Below are 24,581 nucleotides of genomic sequence, written 5' to 3'. Positions count from 1 at the left end.
GTCTCTTTAGCGTGCTTTTACAAAGAAAAAAGGTTTCCAGTGTAAGCTAATAGCAGCCAGTCAGTGTACTTCAAGCGGCTCTGTCAGGCCTACAGTGTGTGCTCTCCAGAACTGTTCAAGTGCACATTGCCAATCATATCTGGTGTCTCTATAGCGTGCTTTTAAAACCAAAATTTTGTTTCCACTGTAATAGAAGAGCAGTTGCCTGCCTGCCAGCTTCTGTGTGAGGTTCACAGTGGATACTGTGCCCTCTTGCCCAGTGCCACCACTCATATCTGTTTTTACAATAGCTTAAGCTTTAGATTTAAAATAAATAATTTTTTTTCACTGTAATAGAAGAGCAGTTAGTTGTCTGCAAGCGTCTGGGTGTCAGGCCTCCTTCAGCGTGTGCTCTGCAGACCTGTGCCAGCGTGCTTTGACAGTTGCCAATCATATCTGGTGTCTCTTTAGCGTGCTTTTACAAAGAAAAAAGGTTTCCAGTGTAAGCTAATAGCAGCCAGTCAGTGTCCTTCAAGCGGCTCTGTCAGGCCTACAGTGTGTGCTCTCCAGAACTGTTCAAGTGCACATTGCCAATCATATCTGGTGTCTCTATAGCGTGCTTTTAAAACCAAAATTTTGTTTCCACTGTAATAGAAGAGCAGTTGCCTGCCTGCCAGCTTCTGTGTGAGGTTCACAGTGGATACTGTGCCCTCTTGCCCAGTGCCACCACTCATATCTGTTTTTACAATAGCTTAAGCTTTAGATTTAAAATAAATAATTTTTTTTCACTGTAATAGAAGAGCAGTTAGTTGTCTGCAAGCGTCTGGGTGTCAGGCCTCCTTCAGCATGTGCTCTGCAGACCTGTGCCAGCGTGCTTTGACAGTTGCCAATCATATCTGGTGTCTCTTTAGCGTGCTTTTACAAAGAAAAAAGGTTTCCAGTGTAAGCTAATAGCAGCCAGTCAGTGTCCTTCAAGCGGCTCTGTCAGGCCTACAGTGTGTGCTCACCAGAACTGTTCAAGTGCACATTGCCAATCATATCTGGTGTCTCTATAGCGTGCTTTTAAAACCAAAATTTTGTTTCCACTGTAATAGAAGAGCAGTTGCCTGCCTGCCAGCTTCTGTGTGAGGTTCACAGTGGATACTGTGCCCTCTTGCCCAGTGCCACCACTCATATCTGTTTTTACAATAGCTTAAGCTTTAGATTTAAAATAAATAATTTTTTTTCACTGTAATAGAAGAGCAGTTAGTTGTCTGCAAGCGTCTGGGTGTCAGGCCTCCTTCAGCGTGTGCTCTGCAGACCTGTGCCAGCGTGCTTTGACAGTTGCCAATCATATCTGGTGTCTCTTTAGCGTGCTTTTACAAAGAAAAAAGGTTTCCAGTGTAAGCTAATAGCAGCCAGTCAGTGTCCTTCAAGCGGCTCTGTCAGGCCTACAGTGTGTGCTCTCCAGAACTGTTCAAGTGCACATTGCCAATCATATCTGGTGTCTCTATAGCGTGCTTTTAAAACCAAAATTTGTTTTTCACTGTTATAGATTGAATAGCAGTTACTTGTCTTCAAGCGGGTGTGTCAGGCCTACAGTGTGTGCTCTGCAGAACTGTTATAGTTCACATTGCCAATCATATCTGGTCTCACAGTAGCTTGCACGCATAGTACCACTAATCCCGAAAAAAATGACAGGCAGAGGCAGGCCACCCCGCAGGGGCCGTCGTGGTCGTGGTGCTGTGATTCCCTTTTGCCCTAGAATAATGCCCAGTTTTCAGAAGCCACGTACCCTGAACTTGAAAAGTTCTGTGGACATAGTTGACTGGCTAACACAGGACACCCAATCTTGTACAGCCTCCACTCGGAACCTTGACGCACCATCCTCCTCCAGCTTAGCTTCAGGCACCTCTTAAGATACCACTCACCCGCCTGCCGCCACCACCAAAACTAGCACCACAGCCGCTTTACTTGGTATGTCAGAGGAGTTATTCACACACCCGTTTGAAGAAATGAGTTATGCGCAACCATTATTGCTAGAGGGTGTAGATAACAGGGATATGTCTCAGGCAGGCAGCATTAAACACATGGAGGTACGGTGTGATGATGATGATGTTGTACCTGCTGCTGCTTCCTTTTCTGAGTTGTCAGATACAAGCAAAGCGGTTGATGATGACGATGCGTCCATGGATGTCACGTGGGTGCCCGCTCGGCAAGAAGAAGAACAGGGCGAAAGTTCAGATGGGGAGACAGAGAGGAGGAGGAGGAGACGAGTTGGAAGCGGGGGGGTCGTCGCAAGGAGCTAGTGGCACAGTCAGACAGCATGCATCGGCACCCGGGGTCAGCCCGACAGCACGCCAATCAACGCATGCTGTGTCCACCACCAGAATGCCGTCATTGCAGAGCTCAGCAGTGTGGCATTTTTTTTGTGTGTCTGCCTCTGACAACAGCGATGCCATTTGCAACCTGTGCCAAAGGAAACTGAGTCGTGGGAGGTCCAACACCCACCTAGGTACAACTGCTTTGCGTAGGCACATGATCTCACATCACAAACACCTATGGGATCAACACATGAGTACAAGCAGCACGCCTACTCTAAGCCGCCATCCTCCTCCTGGTCCAGCATCTTCAGCCACGTCAACCACTGCTGTCCTCCTTGCCCCCTCTCAACCATCCGCCACTCCATCTCCCGCCTTGAGCAGTTCCCGCTCATTTGCCCACAGTCATGTGTCTGTCAAGGACATGTTTGAGCGTAAGAAGCCAATGTCACCAAGTCACCCCCTTGCCCAGCGTCTGACAGCTGGCTTGTCCGAACTATTAGCCCGCCAGCTTTTACCATACAATCTGGTTGAGTCTGAGGCGTTCAAAAAATTTGTAGCTATTGGGACACTGCAGTGGAAGGTACCCGGACGGAATTTCTTTTCACAAAAGGCAATCCCCAACCTGTACTCGATTGTGCAAAAGGAAGTCATGGCATGTCTGGCACACAGTGTTGGGGCAAGGGTCCATCTGACCACTGATACCTGGTCTGCAAAGCATGGTCAGGGCAGGTATATCACCTACACTGCGCATTGGGTAAACCTGCTGACGGCTGACAAGCATGGAATGCGTGGCATTGCAGAGGAGTTGGTGACACCGCCACGACTTGCAGGCAGTCCTGCTGCCACCTCCTCTACTCCTCCTACTCCATCCTCTTCCATAACCTCCTCGGCTGAGTCCTCTTGTGCTGCTGCGTCTTGCTCCACATCAACGGCACCCCCCCAGCTCCCCAGGTACTATTCCACATCCCGGTTACGGCAGTGTCACGCCGTCTTGGGTTTGACTTGCTTGAAAGCAGAGAGTCACACCGGACAAGCACTCCTGTCCGCCCTGAACGCACAGGTGGAAAAGTGGCTGACTCCGCAGCAACTGGATATCGGCAAAGTGGTGTGTGACAACGGAAAAAATTTGATAGCGGCATTGAAGTTGGGCAAGTTGACACATGTGCCGTGCATGGAAAATGTGTGTAATCTGATCGTACAACGCTTTGTGCAAGTACACAGGCTTACAGGACATCCGGAAGCAGGCCAGGAAGGTGTGTGGCCATTTCAGGTGTTCCTACACGGCCATAGCTCACTTTGCCGATATCCAGCGGCGAAACAACATGCCAGTGAGGCGCTTGATTTGCGACAGCCCTACACGTTGGAATTCAACACTCCTAATGTTCGACCGCCTGCTCCAACAAGAAAAAGCTGTTAATGAATATTTGTATGACCGGGGTGCTAGGACAGCCTCTGGGGAGCTGGGAATTTTTTTTGCCACGTTACTGGACGCTCATGCGCAATGCCTGTAGGCTCATGCGTCCTTTTGAGGAGGTGACAAACCTAGTCAGTCGCAACAAAGGCACCATCAGCGACATCATACCATTTGTTTTCTTCCTGGAGCGTGCCCTGCGAAGAGTGCTGGATCAGGCCGTAGATGAGCGTGAAGAGGAAGAGGAAGAGTTGTGGTCACCATCACCACCAGAAACAGCCTTATCAGCATCGCTTGCTGGACCTGCGGCAACGCTGGAAGAGGATTGTGAGGAAGATGAGTCAGAGGAGGAATGTAGCTTTGAGGAGGAGGAGGAACACAACAGGCATCCCAGGGTGCTCGTTGTCACCTATCTGGTACCCGTGGTGTTGTACGTGGCTGGGGGGAAGAACATACCTTCAATGACATCAGTGAGGAGGAGGAACGGGAAATGAGTAGCTCGGCATCCAACCTTGTGCAAATGGGGTCTTTCATGCTGTCCTGCCTTTTGAGGGACCCTCGTATAAAAAGGCTGAAGGAGAACGACCTGTACTGGGTGTCCACGCTACTAGACCCCCGGTATAAGCAGAAAGTGGCGGAAATGTTACCGAATTACAACAAGTCGGAAAGGATGCAGCATTTGCAAAATAAATTAAAAAGTATGCTTTACACAGCGTATAAGGGTGATGTCACAGCACAACGGGAATCTAACAGGGGGAGAGGTGGAAGTCATCCTCCTCCTCCCACGACCACGCCGGCAAGGACAGGACGCTTTAAAGACGTGTTGTTGATGGAGGACATGCGGACCTTTTTATGTCCTACGCATCGCTACAGCCCTTCGGGATCCATCCTCAGAGAGCGACTCGACCGACAGGTAGCAGACTACCTCGCCTTAACTGCAGATATCGACACTCTGAGGAGCGATGAACCCCTTGACTACTGGGTGTGCAGGCTTGACCTGTGGCCTGAGCTATCCCAATTTGCGATAGAACTTCTGGCCTGCCCCGCTTCAAGTGTCCTGTCAGAAAGGACCTTCAGTGCAGCAGGAGGTATTGTCACTGAGAAGAGAAGTCGCCTAGGTCAAAAAAGTCTAGATTACCTCACCTTTATTAAGATGAATGAGGGATGGATCCCGAAGGGACTGACACTGGGCGATACATTCGATTAAAAAAGGCCTGATGAGATGAGCTGCCTTGGGCTAAAAATGGTCCACACGCTGCTGTATTTTATTTATTTTTTAAATTCTTTATTTTTGCTGTGCTTTGCATGACAGTAAAACAGTACATTGCAAGTCAGAATTTCCTGTATATAGCATCAACATATTTATCTTGCATCTTGTGAGACTGCACCAATTATATAATTTTATAAAATACAAGCAATAACTTGGATCCGGGTCATTAACCGCTTAACCTGTGTTATTTGTGTGTTTGAGTCGTATATTCGGTGCTGGTATCCGCGTTCCGTGTGTGAAGTAGTTATGGAGTATGTGGTGCCTCCATGGTTATGACACTTGGGTGTGCCTGTATGTGTCGGTATGGTGTCCCGTGGGCATATTGATGGGTGTGTACTAGTGAGTGACTTCTGAAGCGTGTGGGCTGTCCAGTGCTGCCTCCTGCCGTGAGTGTGGTCTCTGCCTCACGTGATCGAAACTCCTAACCTAGAGAGTCGTGGGGGTGGGGGGGTGGGGGGGGGGGGTGGTCGTGGTAAGAGTGTAGCAGTCACTCCATTAAGCGTTTATGATATGTCCCCGTCTTAGGTGTACCGGTCGTGCGAGAGTGGGTCCCGTTGAGCCTCCTGTGGTGTCAGTCAAGTACGGTCCATGTCAGGGTTAGGCCTGTCGATTGTTGTACGTGTGTCAGTCTTCTAATAGGGATCGCAACAACATAAACAATAAACCGTTTAAACATCCTTTTGTAACTCAGGTATGGTGTGAAGTTAGATAGGTTTCTCCTGACCTATGCTTTTGTATGCAATTCTTGACTCGTTTTAGACTTCACAAACCCTCGAGCTTAAAGCACTACACCCACTAAGAGTGCAGGACAAACCCTAATCTTTGCAGAATAATGTACGTTGCCATATGGACACTTTGACGGTAGGTAATGGGTCGTATACAACCTGTACCTTTACTATGCTGCCCTCTTAAAGGCCGGCTACTGTTCAGTATTCTAGATTAGTCATCTATATATTGTCAGCATTTAATGGGATTTAGCAATATATACATTTTGTCAGACCATTTAATCTTGTTTTTGTAGCTTGAAAGTAGTGAGGTGTGTTTATTAAATTTTAGTGCCCCTATTCAGCCTTAGGAGGGTAATGTCCCCTAGTCATGGGACACTGAGCTTGGCTTTAACCTCTATCAGATGTTTGGAGACCTTACAAACTGACAGCCACCGGCTCAAAAACAGGGTTCAGGAGAAAGAACAAGGTAATAAACAATTGTGATTTTCGCATTGAGTGTACGAACTGTAGGAATTATGGTAACGTTTCCAAAACGGCACTTGGTTACCAAAATTGGGCTCACAAAAAAAAAAAATATATATAAATATATTGTTGCCCCCAAGAACAATGGGGTACTATAAGAAATGTTAAACATTCAATGAAATTTACTTTGCAGTCTTTAGACCTGAGGTAAAGGTGAGCGCTGGGAAGGTGTCCCTACTGTGCCTCATTGTCAGCCAGTCCCTTGAGGCTGTCTTGGGTCCGAGGACCGAGGGCTTCTGTTCCACGGTACAAACATTGCGGTGCGCTCTGGGTCCCAATTGGTAGTAGAGGGTCTTGAGGGTGAGTTGGCGGTCGGTGGGTCCAGTCCCAAGGCCTGTATTATTGTGGGTGCCTCTTCCATGGAGGCAAGTGTGAGTTGGGATCCATTCTGTGGTATCACCAGGGATCCGTGTGCCCCCCATCGATAGGTGATGTCTGCTGCCCTCAGTCTGTTGGTGAGGGAGCTGAAGGTTTTGCGCCACATGAGGGTAGTCTTTGTAAGATCCTGGAAAAAGGTTAGGCTAGCGCCCTCAAATATCAGGGGTGTTTTACCTTTTAATGCAGACATGACCTGAATCTTGTCGTGTACATTTGGGCACCTGAGTATCACATCTCTGGGTGTGTTTGAGCGTACCTTTGAGGACGTAGGCAGGCGGTAGATCTCCTCAGTGACCATCTTCTTGACCGTGGTGTGAGGCAGAATAGTGGCCAGAAGGCGCCTTGTGTAGTGCGGTAGTTCATCTGGCAAGATGGCTGCCGGGATGCCTCTAATTTTTATATTAGTGCGCCGATGGCGTTCCTCCATGGTTGTCTGCTGTGCCATTATGGCTTTTTGTTGCGCCTGAAGGTGGTGCATTGATTCTTGCAGCTCAGCTAGGTGAGTTTGCATGTCTGTAATGTGTTTTTCATTAGTGTGTACCCTGTTTATAGTGGCAGTGATGTCCTTTTTGATGGGGGCCAGTTCTGCCGCAAGGATTTTATGGAAGTCCGATAATAGGATTTTTAGATCATGCCTGGATGTTGGGGTCATGTCTGCTGGAGGGTCTAGTTGGTGTTGTGGCCGTATGTGGGCTTCTGAGGTTGTTTCTGCCTCCGGTTGATCCGTGTGTTGGTAGTGGGGCGCCGTACGCGGCGTGTCCGCGGGAGTAGTTGTAGCCGGAGCAGGCCTTTGAAGCATGGTCCCTATGTCCCAGTTTTGTTCTATGGCTTGTGGGCGCTGTGAGCGGCGGCCCATGGCTGGTGTGTGTGCCGGATGGTCTGACCTTTGGAGGGAGGCTTCGTCCCGCGCTTGTCGCGCTCCGTAGCTGCCGAGTAGTTTCTCCAGGTCTGGGATTGTGAGCGTGGGGTAGGCCCCAACCTTCCGTCTCCGCTTATGCTGGGTGGAAGCCGCAAAGAAGGGCATCGATCGGCTCGGGAGTAGGTAGGGAGTCCAGCTGGGGGCTGGAGGAGGTTGGATCGGCTGAGGGTGTTGGGATTTTTAATAGATTGTGCCTGTTTACTGGGGAGCTTGTCGAGATGGCGTCCGTTTAGCTCGCTGGTTAAGCTCCATCCCCAACGCTGCTGTATTTTAGCTCTGAATGACTTTTGACTTGCGTGACTTATCCGCCACCAACTAGGGTTCAAGCCGCCATGTTTTAGGGCACTTTCTGCCTGTGAAACAAACATCACTTTTTCTACCCGCTGCTACAGCAGCGGCTGCAACAATACCAAATTTTTCAGGCATGTGTACATGCCTAATTTTTAGGCCCACTGGTGCAGCACTGTGGCTTCAAAAACCAAACCAAAAAAAATCCTCCAAGATGGCACCAATATACCAGTGGTCTAAGCATCTTCCCACCTTGGCCTAAAAAGGGGAGGTGATTCAACAATTAACCCCTTCACGACGGGTGACGGACGAGGTCCGTCATCCAGGGGATACCCTTAACGACGCATGACGGACCTCGTCCGTCACGCGGTAAAATTAACCCCAGATCGCCGCAATCGCGGCGATCGTGGGGTTAATGGTGCTCCGGTCTGCCTCTGTATTAGAGGCAGACCGGGAGCACCGGATCGGGCTGTCCCAGTACATGTGCCCGCTCTGACAGCATGCCAGAGCGGGCACATGTGCTCTGTATACTTACCTTCCGCCTCCCTGCACTTCCGGGTTCAGTGTGAAGTGCAGGGAGACGGATCAGTGCTGATCCTGCCCCCTGGTGGAAAAAAAATTAAGTTTATTTAAAATCTCACCCCCCTTTACCCCCCCTTTACCATTTTAATAAAAAATTAACCCCTTCCCTGCCAATTGATCACTGACTACAGTGATCAATTGGCAGGGATTACATTTTAATATGATCTGATTTTTTTTTTAACCCCTGAGGGTTAATTCTTTTTTTTTTTAACCCTCAGGGGTTAAATTTATTTTATTAATTAATTTAAATATTTTAAAATTATAAATTTAGTTAGCTGGGGAGGGTGGAAGTTAGTGGGGAATTGGGGAATTTAGTGTTAGGCTAAGTAGGGGTTAACGTTAAAAAAAGTTTTAAAATAAGCTTTAAAAATTAAGTTAAAAAAAGTTTTAATAACGTTTAAGTAAAAAATTAAAAAAAAATAAACCTTTTACCCAGTCCAAATAAAAATTAACCCCTTCCCTGCCAGTCTATCACTGCCTACAGTGATCAAAATACAGATCACAGTATTATACTGTGATCTAATTTTTTTTTTAACCCCTGACGATTAACTTTTATTTATTTTTTAACCCTCAGGGGTTAAATTAATTTAATTAACTAATTTAAATATTGTATAATTAAATATTTTGCTAGCTGGGGTGGGTGGGAGTTATGTGAAAATGGGGAATTTACTGTTAGTGCTGCTTACTGCTAGTTAGGGGTTAACGGTAAAAGAAAAAGCTTAGAAAAATGTTAAATCTGTAAAAAAAGAAGTTTTACGAAAGTTTAGGAAACTTTAAAAAAATGAATAAGCAAAACAAAAGTTTAAAAAATAGTTTTAAAAAGTAAAAAAGTTTTAAAAAGTTAAAAAATTAATTTAATAACGCTCATTACCACTACACCTGGTACAAGCTAGCGGAAAAATGATCCCACGCTAAGGTTCAAAATATGCCTTTTGAAATACCCTGGGATGTCTTCTTTAAGAAATGGTATGCCTTTGTGGTGTAGTTTGAATTATATAGCCTGGTAAAATACTCTAAAATGGGACATGGGCACAGCGTAAAAATTTAAAGTTTGAAAAAAACTGGAATGACTATGTCCCAAATGTGCCCCTCTGATGTCCACATATACCTGGCAAAGGTACATACGGGGGTATTTTTATACTCAGCTGACATAGCTGAGCAACATATGAAGTATTATACAGTCGTAGCACACATAAGGTTTGCAAAATATACTGTGCAAACTCACTTTGTGTGTCAAAAAGGCAGAAAAAACGCTTATTACCACTACACCTGGTACAAGCTAGCGGAAAAATTATCCCACGCTAAGGTTCAAAATATGCCTTTTGAAATACCCTGGGGTGTCTACTTTAAGAAATGGTAGGCCTTTGTGGGGTAGTTTGAATTTAAAACGTCCGAATATGCTTGGAAATTGCACATAGGCCCAGCGTCAAAATTCAAAGTTCTGTAAAAACCGATATGGCTTGGTCTCCAATATGCCACTGTAGCTTCACAAAATAGTGCCAAAGACATTCATTGGGGATGTCTTTTTACTCAGAAGACTTAGCTGAGCATAATTTGGAGGTTTTGAACTTAGTGGCACATATGAAATATACAAAATGCCCAGCAAAAATGCAATCCGTATGTCAAAAAATGCACAAAATTATTTTTTACCACATACTTTGGCATATATTGGTGAAAAAATGTGGGCATGCTAAGGCACAATATGCACCTTATGATATACCCTGGAGTGTCTACTTTTACAAATGGTAGGCCTTTGTGGGTTTTTTTTGAACAGTCAAACTGTTATAATACCCCAAATAGAAGCATAGGCTCATTAAATCCGTCTCTCAAAATTCTACTGTGAATACTGAAAAGGACAGGTCTCCTGTATGGCACTGTAGCTTCACGAAATAGTGCCATAGACATACAATGGGGGTGTCCTTTTACTCAGAAGACTTAGCTGAGCATAATTTGGGGGGTTTGAACTTAGTGGCACATATGAAATATACAAAATGCCCAGCAAAAATGCAATCCGTATGTAAAAAATGCACAAAATTATTTTTTACCACATACTTTGGCATGTAATGGTAAAAAAATGGGGGCATGTTAAGGCACAATATGCACCTTATGAGATACCCTGGAGTGTCTACTTTTACAAATGGTAGGCCTTTGTGGGGGTTTTTGAACAGTCAAACTGTTATAATACCCCAAATGGAAGCATAGGCTAATTAAATCCGTCTCTCAAAATTCTACTGTGAATACTGAAAAGGACAGGTCTCCTATATGGCACTGTAGCTTCACGAAATAGTGCCAAAGACATACAATGGGGGTACCGTTGTACTCAGCAGAAGTAACTGAACACATAATAAAACTTTGTACAGGAATAGCACACACCAACTTTACAAAATACACATGAGAAGTTCTTTGTTATACGTTTGTGTGCGAAAACCCCCAAAAAACACAATTTTACTCCAATATTTAGCAGAGGTTGGCGGTAAAATGGCTACGTAGAAAGTGTCAAAACAACCTTAGGTAAATAGCCTGTGATGTCTACTTTATATAAATATATACTTTTGTGTGGCAATTTTGTTTTATTTTATGGCTATTAGGCTTACAAGACAAACATACCAAATTCTAAAATCGCTCCACATTAAAATTTTATTTTACTCCTTGTGCTTTGTGACCTGTAACTACCAAAAAAAACTTAAAATCCCAGACACATTATATATTCTGTAAATCAGAACAAATAAATGAATTTATTTTTAATTACTTTCCTTAACCTGCACTAATTATGCACACATTATGATTGCAAAAACTGTAAAAAAAAACAATATTTTTCTTTTTTTTGCATTTTTCTGTATTTTTTTTATAATAAGTAAGCATTTATATATATATATGTTATATCAAATTAAAGCCCTTTCTGTCCTTTAAAAAACAGTATATAATATGTGTCGGTGCAATAAATGAGAGAGATGCAAATTGCAGTTGAACGCAAACAGCAAGAAAATGCAAAAATTGCTTGTGTCATTAAGCGTAAGTCAAGCTTCTGAAGCTCTGTCCTTAAGGGGTTAAAAATCGCTGCCATTTACACGTCCACTGATAGGAGACGCGGAAGGTATTAAACTGATATGAACAATACTAAACTCACCACTCCTATCTGGTGGCACATTAGCTTGCCCACGCAATGCCCCAAATTTCAAGTAAGAGGACCGACCAAGCATCTTCTTCCATCTCCCTGTTACAGAAATCACTGCCATATCCATAGAAATTGTACATAATATCCAGGAGAGTTTTACAGGGCCAAATCATGTCGCCTGTTGAAAGAGGTGACCTTGCTCGGGTCCCAGGTGTGCGGTTCCTAAAATGGCTGCCATATACATGTCCACTGATAGGAGACGCGGAAGGTATTAAACTGATCAGAACAATACTAAACTCACCACTCCGAGTGCTGTTATTTATTTAATTTTTTTGTGGTGAGGCTTTACAGGACAGAGTGCTTCTCCACGGGACATGTTAACTCACGGGCAGCTGGCTCATCATGGAACCAGAGCAGCTTGAACGAGGTGACCTTGCTCGGGTCCCAGGTGTGCGGTTCCTAAAATGGCTGCCATATACACGTCCACTGATAGGAGACGCGGAAGGTATTAAACTGATATGAACAATACTCCACTCCTATCAGTAGGTCCGCCCCATTGTGATTTATGACCCCTACCCACCGCGCAGGGAAGGGGGCCGGGGGGGAGGAAAGTAGGCCCCCCCATTGTGATTTATGGCCCCCACCCACCGCGCAGGGGTGGGGGCCGAGGGGGGGAGGACAGTAGGTCCCCCCATTGTGATTTATGGCCCTCACCCACCGCGCAGGGGTTGGGGAGGACAGTAGCTCCCCCCAGTGTGTATCATGGGCTTTGAGGACAGGTGTCAATCCATACCTGCCAAGTGACCCTATGTAGGGGAAACAGTCTCTATTCTGCTCTGTGTCAGTGTGTATCATGGTCTCTGTGGACGGGGAACAGTCTCTATTCTGCTCTGTGTCAGTGTGTATCATGGTCTCTGTGGACAGGGAACAGTCTCTATTCTGCTCTGTGTCAGTGTGTATCATGGGCTTTGAGGACAGGTGTCAATCCATACCTGCCAAGTGACCCTATGTAGGGGGAACAGTCTCTATTCTGCTCTGTGTCAGTGTGTATCATGGTGCTGTGGACAGGGAACAGTCTCTATTCTGCTCTGTGTGAGTGTGTATCAGGGGTTTTGAGGACAGGTGTCAATCCATATCTGCCAAGTGACCCTATGTAGGGGGAACAGTCCCTATTCTGCTCTGTGTGAGGAGGAGGAACGGGAAATGAGTAGCTCGGCATCCAACCATGTGCAAATGGGGTCTTTCATGCTGTCGTGCCTGTTGAGGGACCCTCGTATAAAAAGGCTGAAGGAGAACATCCTGTGCTGGGTGTCCACGCTACTAGACCCCCGGTCTCTATTCTGCTCTCTGTCAGTGTGTATCAGGGGTTTTGAGGACAGAAGTCAATCCATACCTGCCAAGTAACCCTATGTAGGGGGAACAGTCTCTATTCTGCTCTGTGTCAGTGTGTATCATGGGCTTTGAGGACAGGTGTCAATCCATACCTGCCAAGTGACCCTATGTAGGGGGAACAGTCTCTATTCTGCGCTGTGTCAGTGTGTATCAGGGTCTCTGTGGACAGGGAACAGTCTCTATTCTGCTCTGTGTGAGTGTGTATCAGGCGTTTTGAGAACAGGTGTCAATCCATATCTGCCAAGTGACCCTATGTAGGGGGAACAGTCCCTATTCTGCTCTGTGTGAGGAGGAGGAACGGGAAATGAGTAGCTCGGCATCCAACCTTGTGCAAATGGGGTCTTTCATGCTGTCGTGCCTGTTGAGGGACCCTCGTATAAAAAGGCTGAAGGAGAACGACCTGTGCTTGGTGTCCACGCTACTAGACCCCCGGTCTCTATTCTGCTCTGTGTCAGTGTGTATCAGGGGATTTGAGGACAGAAGTCAATGCATACCTGCCAAGTGACCCTATGTAGGGGGAACAGTCTCTATTCTGCTCTGTGTCAGTGTGTATCAGGGGCTTTGAGGACAGGTGTCAATCCATACCTGCCAAGTGACCCTATGTAGGGGGAACAGTCTCTATTCTGCTCTGTGTCAGTGTGTATCATGGTCTCTGTGGACAGGGAACAGTCTCTATTCTGCTCTGTGTCAGTGTGTATCAGGGGCTTTGAGGACAGGTGTCAATCCATACCTGCCAAGTGACCCTATGTAGGGGGAACAGTCTCTATTCTGCTCTGTGTCAGTGTGTATCATGATCTCTGTGGACGGGGAACAGTCTATTCTGCGCTGTGTCAGTGTGTATCATGGTGCTGTGGACAGGGAACAGTCTCTATTCTGCTCTGTGTGAGTGTGTATCAGGGGTTTTGAGGACAGGTGTCAATCCATATCTGCCAAGTGACCCTATGTAGGGGGAACAGTCCCTATTCTGCTCTGTGTGAGGAGGAGGAACGGGAAATGAGTAGCTCGGCATCCAACCATGTGCAAATGGGGTCTTTCATGCTGTCGTGCCTGTTGAGGGACCCTCGTATAAAAAGGCTGAAGGAGAACGACCTGTGCTGGGTGTCCACGCTACTAGACCCCCGGTCTCTATTCTGCTCTCTGTCAGTGTGTATCAGGGGTTTTGAGGACAGAAGTCAATCCATACCTGCCAAGTAACCCTATGTAGGGGGAACAGTCTCTATTCTGCGCTGTGTCAGTGTGTATCATGGTCTCTGTGGACAGGGAACAGTCTCTATTCTGCTCTGTGTGAGTGTGTATCAGGCGTTTTGAGGACAGGTGTCAATCCATATCTGCCAAGTGACCCTATGTAGGGGGAACAGTCCCTATTCTGCTCTGTGTGAGGAGGAGGAACGGGAAATGAGTAGCTCGGCATCCAACCTTGTGCAAATGGGGTCTTTCATGCTGTCGTGCCTGTTGAGGGACCCTCGTATAAAAAGGCTGAAGGAGAACGACCTGTGCTGGGTGTCCACGCTACTAGACCCCCGGTCTCTATTCTGCTCTGTGTCAGTGTGTATCAGGGGATTTGAGGACAGAAGTCAATGCATACCTGCCAAGTGACCCTATGTAGGGGGAACAGTCTCTATTCTGCTCTGTGTCAGTGTGTATCAGGAGCTTTGAGGACAGGTGTCAATCCATACCTGCCAAGTGACCCTATGTAGGGGGAACAGTCTCTATTCTGCTCTGTGTCAGTGTGTATCATGGTCTCTGAGGACGGGGAACAGTCTCTATTCTGCTCTGTGTCAGTGTGTATCAGGGGCTTTGAGGACAGGTGTCAATGTTAGGTGATTTCTGCCCTTTATGGATTAAAAGCAGACTCTGCATCAACTGTGTAATTTTCCGAAATTTTCGGTTCGCGAACGGCGAACGCGAACTTCCTCAAATGTTTGCGAACCGGCGAACCGCCATTGACTTCAATGGGCAGGCGAATTTTAAAACCAACAGGGACTCTTTCTGGCCACAAAAATGATGGAAAAATTGTTTCAAGGGGACTAACACCTGGACTGTGGCATGCCGGAGGGGGATCCATGGCAAAACTCCCATGGAAAATTACACAATTGATGCAGAGTCTGGTTTTAATCCATAAAGGGCAGAAATCACCTAACATTCCTAAATCACAATGGATATGGATTGACACCTGACATATGACATATTGACACCTTGACATATGGATTGACACCTGTCCTCAGAGACCCTGATACACACTAACACAGAGCAGAATAGGGACTGTTCCCCCTACATAGGGTCACTTGGCAGATATGGATTGACACCTGTCCTCAGGGACCCTGATAAACACTGACACAGAGCAGAATAGGGACTGTTCCTCCTACATAGGGTCCCTTGGCAGATATGGATTGACACCTATCCTAATGATCCCTGATACACACTGACACCGAGCAGAATAGGGACTGTTCCTCCTACATAGGGTCACTTGGCAGATATGGATTGACACCTGTCCTTAGGGATCCTGATACACACTGACACAGAGCAGAATAGAGACTGTTCCCCCTACATAGGGTCACTTGACAGATATGGCGTGGTCGTGGGAGGAGGATGACTTTCACCTCTTCCCCTGTTAGATTCCCGTTGTGCTGTGACATCACCCTTATACGCTGTGTAAAGCATACTTTTTAATTTATTTTGCAAATGCTGCATCCTTTCCGACTTGTAATTCGGTAACATTTCCGCCACTGTCTGCTTATACCGGGGGTCTAGTAGCGTGGACACCCAGAACAGATCGTTCTCCTTCAGCCTTTTTATACGAGGGTCCCTCAACAGGCACGACAGCATGAAAGACCCCATTTGCACAAGGTTGGATGCCGAGTTACTCATTTCCCGTTCCTCCTCCTCACACAGAGCAGAATAGAGACTGTTCCCCCTACATAGGGTCACTTGGCAGATTTGGATTGACACCTGTCCTCAAAACCCCTGATACACACTGACACAGAGCAGAATAGGGACTGTTCCCCCTACATTGGGTCACTTGGCAGATATGGATTTACACCTGTCCTCAGAGACCCTGATACACACTGACACAGAGCAGAATAGGGACTGTTCCCCATACATAGGGTCACTTGGCAGATATGGATTGACACCTGTCCTCAGGGACCTTGATACACACTGACACAGAGCAGAAAAGGGACTGTTCCTCCTACATAGGGTCATTTGGCAGATATGGATTGACACCAATCCTAAGGATCCCTGATACACACTGACACAGAGCAGAATAGGGACTGTTCCCCCTACATAGGGTCACTTGGCAGATATGGATTGACACCTGTCCTTAGGGACCCTGATACACACTGACACAGAGCAGAATAGAGACTGTTCCCCCTACATAGGGTCACTTGGAAGATATGGCGTGGTCGTGGGAGGAGGAGGAGGATGACTTTCAACTCTTCCCCTGTTAGATTCCCGTTGTGCTGTGACATCACCCTTATACGCTGTGTAAAGCATACTTTTTAATTTATTTTGCAAATGCTGCATCCTTTCCGACTTGTAATTCGGTAACATTTCCGCCATTGTCTGCTTATACCGGGGGGTCTAGTAGCGTGGACACCCAGAACAGGTCGTTCTCCTTCAGCCTTTTTATACGAGGGTCCCTCAACAGGCACAACAGCATGAAAGACCCCATTTGCACAAGGTTGGATGCCGAGCTACTCATTTACCGTTCCTCCTCCTCACACAGAGCAGAATAGAGACTGTTCCCCCTACATAGGGTCACTTGGCAGATATGGATTGACACCTGTCCTCAAAACCCCTGATACACACTGACACAGAGCAGAATAGGGACTGTTCCCCCTACATAGGGTCACTTGGCAGATATGGATTGACACCTGTCCTCAGAGACACTAATACACACTGACACAGAGCAGAATAGGGACTGTTCCCCCTACATAGGGTCACTTGGCAGATATGGATTGACACCTGTCCTCAGAGACACTGATACACACTGACACAGAGCAGAATAGGGACTGTTCCCCCTACATAGGGTCACTTGGCAGATATGGATTGACACCTGTCCTCAGAGACCCTGATACACACTGACACAGAGCAGAATAGGGACTGTTCCCCCTACATAGGGTCACTTGGCAGATATGGATTGACACCTGTCCTCAGGGACCCTGATACACACTGACACAGAGCAGAAAAGGGACTGTTCCTCCTACATAGGGTCACTTGGCAGATATGGATTGACACCAATCCTAAGGATCCTAGATACACACTGACACAGAGCAGAATAGGGACTGTTCCCCCTACATAGGGTCACTTGGCAGATATGGATTGACACCTGTCCTTAGGGACCCTGATACACACTGACACAGAGCAAAATAGAGACTGTTCCCCCTACATAGGGTCACTTGGCAGATATGGCGTGGTCGTGGGAGGAGGAGGAGGATGACTTTCAACTCTTCCCCTGTTAGATTCCCGTTGTGCTGTGACATCACCCTTATACGCTGTGTAAAGCATACTTTTTAATTTATTTTGCAAATGCTGCATCCTTTCCGACTTGTAATTCAGTAACATTTCTGCCACTGTCTGCTTATACCGGGGGTCTAGTAGCGTGGACACCCAGAACAGGTCGTTCTCCTTCAGCCTTTTTATACGAGGGTCCCTCAACAGGCACGACAGCATGAAAGACCCCATTTGCACAAGGTTGGATGCCGAGCTACTCATTTCCCGTTCCTCCTCCTCACACAGAGCAGAATAGAGACTGTTCCCCCTACATAGGGTCACTTGGCAGATATGGATTGACACCTGTCCTCAAAACCCCTGATACACACTGACACAGAGCAGAATAGGGACTGTTCCCCCTACATAGGGTCACTTGGCAGATATGGATTGACACCTGTCCTCAGAGACACTGATACACACTGACACAGAGCAGAATAGGGACTGTTCCCCCTACATAGGGTCACTTGGCAGATATGGATTGACACCTGTCCTAAGGACCGCTGTATTGGGGAACATTGTCGCCCAAACTGATTTATATGCCCATCAATTCTGAGCTACAAATCCGGACTCTTTTTTGGCAAATATACACACTGTGCCAGAATTTAAAAGATTCTGGGCATTGACTATGCTGATGGGCATCATAAAGAAGCCCTCCATCCGCTCCTACTGGAGCAGTAGCCCCATCTGCTCTACCCCCATTTACTCCCAATGTATGTCGAGGAAGAGGTATGAAATGATTCTGCATTTCATGCACTTCAGCGACAATAGCCTGTGTCCCCCTAGGGAGCATCCCCAGTTTGACAGGCTGTATAAAATCCGCCCCCTGATTACCCACTTTGCTGCCAGGTTTGCAGAGGCTTATACACCTGGAAGGAATATATGCGTGGATGAATCCCTGATGAAGTATAAGGGAAGGCTGGGATTCAAGCAGTATGTTCCTTCCAAGCGCTCTAGGTATGGTGTAAAGATGTATAAGCTCTGTGATAGCGAGACTGGGTATACTCAGGCCTTCCGGGTGTACGAGGGAAAGGATAGCCACCTTGACCCTCCAGGTTGCCCAGAACAAATGGGAATCAGTGGCAAGATTGTCTGGGACCTGATATTCCTCCTGATGAACAAAGGGTACCACTTGTATACTGACAATTTTTATACAAGTGTCCCTTTTTTCAAGCTACTGTACTGTTTTGATACAGTAGCTTGCGGCACAATTAAAAAGAACAGCACAGGTTTCCCAGGACAACTTGCACGCACCCGGCTACGAAGGGGGGAGACCTCAGCTCTGCGCCAAGAGGAGCTGTTGGCGGTTAAGTACAGAGACAAGAAGGACGTCCTGTAAGCCTGTGTACTTTTGCACAAAGCGTTGTACGATCAGATTACCCACATGTGCCATGCACGGCACATGTGTCAACTTGCCCAACTTCAATGCCGCCAACAAATTTGTTCCGTTGTCACAAACCACTTTGCCGATCTCCAGTTGCTGCGGAGTCAGCCACTTTTCCACCTGTGCGTTCAGGGCAGACAGGAGTGCTTGTCCGGTGTGACTCTCTGCTTTCAAGCAAGTCAAACACAAGACGGCGTGACACTGCCGTATCCAGGATGTGGAATAGTACCTGGGGAGCTGGGGGAGGGGGGGGGTGCCGTTGATGTGGAGCAAGAGGCAGCAGCAGAAGAGGACTCAGCCGAGGAGGTTATGGAAGAGGATGGAGTAGGAGGAGTAGAGGAGGTGGCAGCAGGCCTGCCTGCAAGTCGTGGCGGTGTCACCAACTCCTCTGCAGAGCCATGCATTCCATGCTTGGCAGCTGTCAGCAGGTTTACCCAATGCGCAGTGTAGGTGATATACCTGCCCTGACCATGCTTTGCAGATCAGGTATCAGTGGTCAGATGGACCCTTGTCCCAACACTGTGTGCCAGACATGCCATTACTTCCTTTTGCACAATCGAGTACAGGTTGGGGATTGCCTTTTGTGAAAATAAATTTTGTCCGGGTACCTTCCACTGCGGTGTCCCAATAGCTACAAATTTTTTGAACGCCTCAGACTCCACCAGCTTGTATGGTAAAAGCTGGCGGGCTAATAGTACAGACAAGCCAGCTGTCAGACGCCGGGCAAGGGGGTGACTTTCTGACATTGGCTTCTTACGCTCAAACATGTCCTTGACAGACACCTGACTGTGGGCAGATGAGCAGGCCTGACACACAGACGCTTGGAGACAACTAACTGCTATTCAATCTATAACAGAGAAAAATGTTTTTTGGTTTTTAAATGCAAGCTATTGGGACACCGTTCAAGCTGCTCGTTCAAGCTGCTCTGGTTCCTTGATGAGCCAGCTGCCCGTGAGTTAACATGTCCCGTGGAGAAGCACTCTGTCCTGTAAAGCCTCACCCAAAAAAATTTAAATAAATAACAGCACTTGGAGTGGTGAGTTTAGTATTGTTCTGATCAGTTTAATACCTTCCGCGTCTCCTGTCAGTGGATGTGTATATGGCAGCCATTTTAGGAACCACACACCTGGGACCCGAGCAAGGCCACCTCTTTCAACAAGTGACAAGATTTGGCCCTGTAAAACTATCCTGGATATTCTCTACAATTTCTATGGATATCGCAGTGATTTCAGTAACAGGGAGATGGAAGAAGATGCTTGGTCGGTCCTCTTACTTGAAATTTGGGGCACTGCGCGGGCAAGCTAATGTGTCACCAGATAGTGAGTTTAGTATTGTTCTGATCAGTTTAATACCTTCCGCGTCTCCTATCAGTGGACGTGTATATGGCAGCCATTTTAGGAACCGCACACCTGGGACCCGAGCAAGGTCACCTCTTTCAACAGGCGACATGATTTGGCCCTGTAAAACTATCCTGGATATTCTCTACAATTTCTATGGATATGGCAGTGATTTCTGTAACAGGGAGATGGAAGAAGATGCTTGGTCAGTCCTCTTACTTGAAATTTGGGGCACTGCGCGGGCAAGCTAATGTGCCACCAGATAGGAGTGGTGAGTTTAGTATTGTTCTGATCAGTTTAATACCTTCCGCGTCTCCTATCAGTGGACGTGTATATGGCAGCCATTTTTGGAACCGCACACCTGGGAGGCATGGCATAAGGATTTGAGTACAGTCTTCTCAGAAGAACAATGGAACCAAGCCTTCATAGCCCATAAAGATAGATCCACATGCGCATCCCACCTAGAGCTAATGCGCAAGATACAATATAGGTGGTACTTGGTACCGACTAGACTAGCGACCATATATCCCAACACCTTGAGACTTTGCTGGAGATGTTTAATAGAGTAGGGCACAATGCTCCTCATCTGGTGGGCCTGCTCGGCCATCAGAGGATACTGGAAGGCAGTTGAGGGGGTGATACAAGGGGCACTGGTCACGAGAACCAACCTGAGACCAGAAAATGCCCTACTCTTCATCTCGATTGACCCATTCCCAAAAGCACATGCCGACCTAACATATCATATTTTGATTGCTGCCAACTTATTAATAGCCAGAGGGTGGAAACAACAACAGCCACCGGAGAGATCTAGCCTTCTCCAACAGATCTCCCTAAACCTACCATATGAAACAAAAACCTGCCAGCGGCTACACCCCCCACACCACATAGTGGAAGCCAGGAACATATGGGGGGCGTATCTGAGGAAGGAGGAGGAGGGGGTCGTGTTAGAACAATAACATATATCACATATATATATATATATATATATATACACAAAGGGTGAATAGTACCACTCCTAAGACCTAAGTGCTCTGACGCAGAGAGACAACGACTCCAAACACCATGGTACAACAGCCAACATTGAGGTATACCAAGCTGAGGTTAAACAATCTACAGGGCATAACGGAACAAACACCCACATTGGACATAGTTAAGTAGTTAGATAAGGGAATAGACCCGGTGACCGCACACAGCGTGTTTACTAAGAAAGAGACAAATGGAGATGAGGGGCTTCCGACGTCTATTTCCCCCGTTCTTCTTCCCCTACCGTAGCCTGTCCCCAGGTTTACCCCTTCCCATACCCCGGACCAAACCCAGGTTTAGGAGAGAAAGACAACCCTGACATGGTACTAGACCGAAGGCACAAGGGCAGCGGAAAAACTCGAGAATGAATAACCAGTTTGCTCTTGAATGTATAAGATGTGAATAAGATCGATGTACCTTAACCGCTTACCCTCCCTTTTTTCCTTTCTGTATCCCGAACAAGTTCTCTGATAAAATAAAAATTGTCAGATTCAAGTTCTTGTGCCCCACAGTTCAAATTAACATTCAAATGACAATTCATGACAGATCACACAAGTGAATAGCCCTGCCAATGTCGTCTCAGATTTTTTTTGTTATCTAAGAAGAAATAGAAATGCAAGAGCAGAATAGAGACTGTTCCCCGTCCTCAGCGACCATGATACACACTGACACAGACCAGAATAGGGACTGTTCCACCTACATAGGGTCACTATGTGCCTTTTTTTGGTTTGGTTTTTGAAGCCACAGTGCTGCACCAGTGGGCCTAAAAATTAGGCATGTACACATGCCTGAAAAATTTGGTATTGTTGCAGCCGCTGCTGTAGCAGCGGCCATAAAAATTGATGTTTGTTTCACAGGCAGAAAGTGCCCTAAAACATGGTGGCTTGAACCCTAGTTGGTGGCGGATAAGTCACGCAAGTCAACCGGCATTCAGAGCTAAAATACAGCAGCGTGTGGACCATTTTTAGCCCAAGGCAGCTCATCTCATCAGGCCTTTTTTAATCTAATGTATCGCCCAGTGTCAGTCCCTTCGGGATCCATCCCTCATTCATCTTAATAAAGGTGAGGTAATCTAGACTTTTTTGACCTAGGCGACTTCTCTTCTCAGTGACAATACCTCCTGCTGCACTGAAGGTCCTTTCTGACAGGACACTTGAAGCGGAGCAGGCCAGAAGTTCTATCGCAAATTGGGATAGCTCAGGCCACAGGTCAAGCCTGCACACCCAGTAGTCAAGGAGTTCATCGCTCCTCAGAGTGTCGATATCTGCAGTTAAGGCGAGGTAGTCTGCTACCTGTCGGTCGAGTTGCTCTCTGAGGGTGTATCCCGAAGGGCTGTGGCGATGCGTAGGACTTAAAAAGGTCCTCATGTCCTCCATCAACAACACGTCTTTAAAGCGTCCTGTCCTTGCCGGCGTGGTCGTGGGAGGAGGAGGATGACTTCCACCTCTCCCCCTGTTAGATTCCCGTTGTGCTGTGACATCACCCTTATACGCTGTGTAAAGCATACTTTTTAATTTATTTTGCAAATGCTGCATCCTTTCCGACTTGTTGTAATTCGGTAACATTTCCGCCACTTTCTGCTTATACCGGGGGTCTAGTAGCGTGGACACCCAGAACAGGTCGTTCTCCTTCAGCCTTTTTATACGAGGGTCCCTCAACAGGCAGGACAGCATGAAAGACCCCATTTGCACAAGGTTGGATGCCGAGCTACTCATTTCCCGTTCCTCCTCCTCACTGATGTCATTGAAGGTATGTTCTTCCCCCCAGCCACGTACAACACCACGGGTACCAGATAGGTGACAACACCCTGGGATGCCTGTTGTGTTTGGTCTTGCTCCTCCTTGAGTGGCAATGTGCACTGGCACCGGTCTGCAGAGCACACACTGTAGGCCTGACAGAGCTGCTTGAAGGACACTGACTGGCTGCTATTAGCTTACACTGGAAACCTTTTTTATTTGTAAAAGCACGCTACAGAGACACCAGATAACTGGCAATGTGCACTGGAACAGTTCTGCAGAGCACACACTGTAGGCCTGACAGAGCCGCTTGAAGGACACTGACTGGATGCTATTAGCTTACACTGGAAACCTTTTTTCTTTGTAAAAGCACGCTACAGAGACACCAGATATGAGTGGCAACTGTCAAAGTACGCTGGCACAGGTCTGCAGTGCACATGCTGAAGGAGGCCTGACACCCAGACGCTTGCAGACAACTAACTGCTCTTCTATTACAGTGAAAAAAAAATATTTTTTTTTAAATGTAAAGCTTAAGCTATTGTGACAACAGATATGAGTGGTGGCACTGACTGTATAAATGGGCACAGCATCCAGCCTGACACAGAAGATGGCAGGCAGGCAACTGCTCTTCTATTACAGTGAAAAAAAATATATATTTTTTTTAAATCTAAAGCTTAAGCTATTGTGACAACAGATATGAGTGGTGGCACTGACTGTGCAAATGGGCACATCATCCAGCCTGACAAAGAAGATGGCAGGCAGGCAACTGCTCTTCTATTACAGTGAAAAAAAAAAATTAAATCTAAAGCTTAAGCTATTGTGACAACAGATATGAGTGGTGGCACTTACTGTGCAAATGGGCACAGCATCCAGCCTGACACAGAAGATGGCAGACAGGCAACTGCTCTTCTATTACAGTGAAAAAAAATATTTTTTTGAAAATCTAAAGCTTAAGCTATTGTAAAAACAGATATGAGTGGTGGCACTGACTGTGCAAAATGGGCACAGCATCCAGCCTGACACAGAAGATGGCAGGCAGGCAACTGCAATTACATTACACAAAAAAATAAAAATAAAAAAGCAGACTGATGTTCTAGCCCTAAAAAGGGCTTTTTGGGGTGCTGTCCTTACAGCAGAGATCAGATGAGTCCTTCAGGATTGTAGTGGACACTGAATACCCTAGCCTAGCTATCAATTTCCCTATCTAATCAGCAGCAGCTAAACTTTCCCTCCTCTCACTAAGCATGCAGCTTCAGAATGAATCGAAAATGGATGCTGGGAGGGAGGTGGGAGGGTGTGGAAGGGAGGGTGTGCTGCTGATTGGCTGGAATGTGTCTGCTGACCGAGAGGCACAGAGTCAAAGTTTGCTCAATGATGACGAATAGGGGGCGGATCGAACCGCGCATGTGTCCGCTCGCCGTGGCGAACGCGAACACACTATGTTCGCCGGGAACTATTCGCCGGCGAACAGTTCGGTACATCACTATCAAGGATCAAAGATTGAACGTAAAAGGATGTGTTGAGGATCCATCTTGTAGCATGCTGTTATGTTTCAAGAGAACGTGAAGTATGATGTTTGGCATAGAGCCTCCCTTGAGAAGGATGTTTCAATGCTTTCACCCTCGTCTTTACGCCTGTGCAATCTGCCCAGATGCAGATAATCTCATAGTGGTTTTGATTTTAAGAAGCACAGGGGCTAGGTTTGATATATTGGACATAGAACTAG

Source organism: Pelobates fuscus, chromosome 6, assembly GCF_036172605.1.
Source record: "Pelobates fuscus isolate aPelFus1 chromosome 6, aPelFus1.pri, whole genome shotgun sequence".
NCBI classification, from domain to species: Eukaryota; Metazoa; Chordata; class Amphibia; order Anura; family Pelobatidae; genus Pelobates; species Pelobates fuscus.
Note: the sequence above shows the minus strand (reverse complement) of the source record.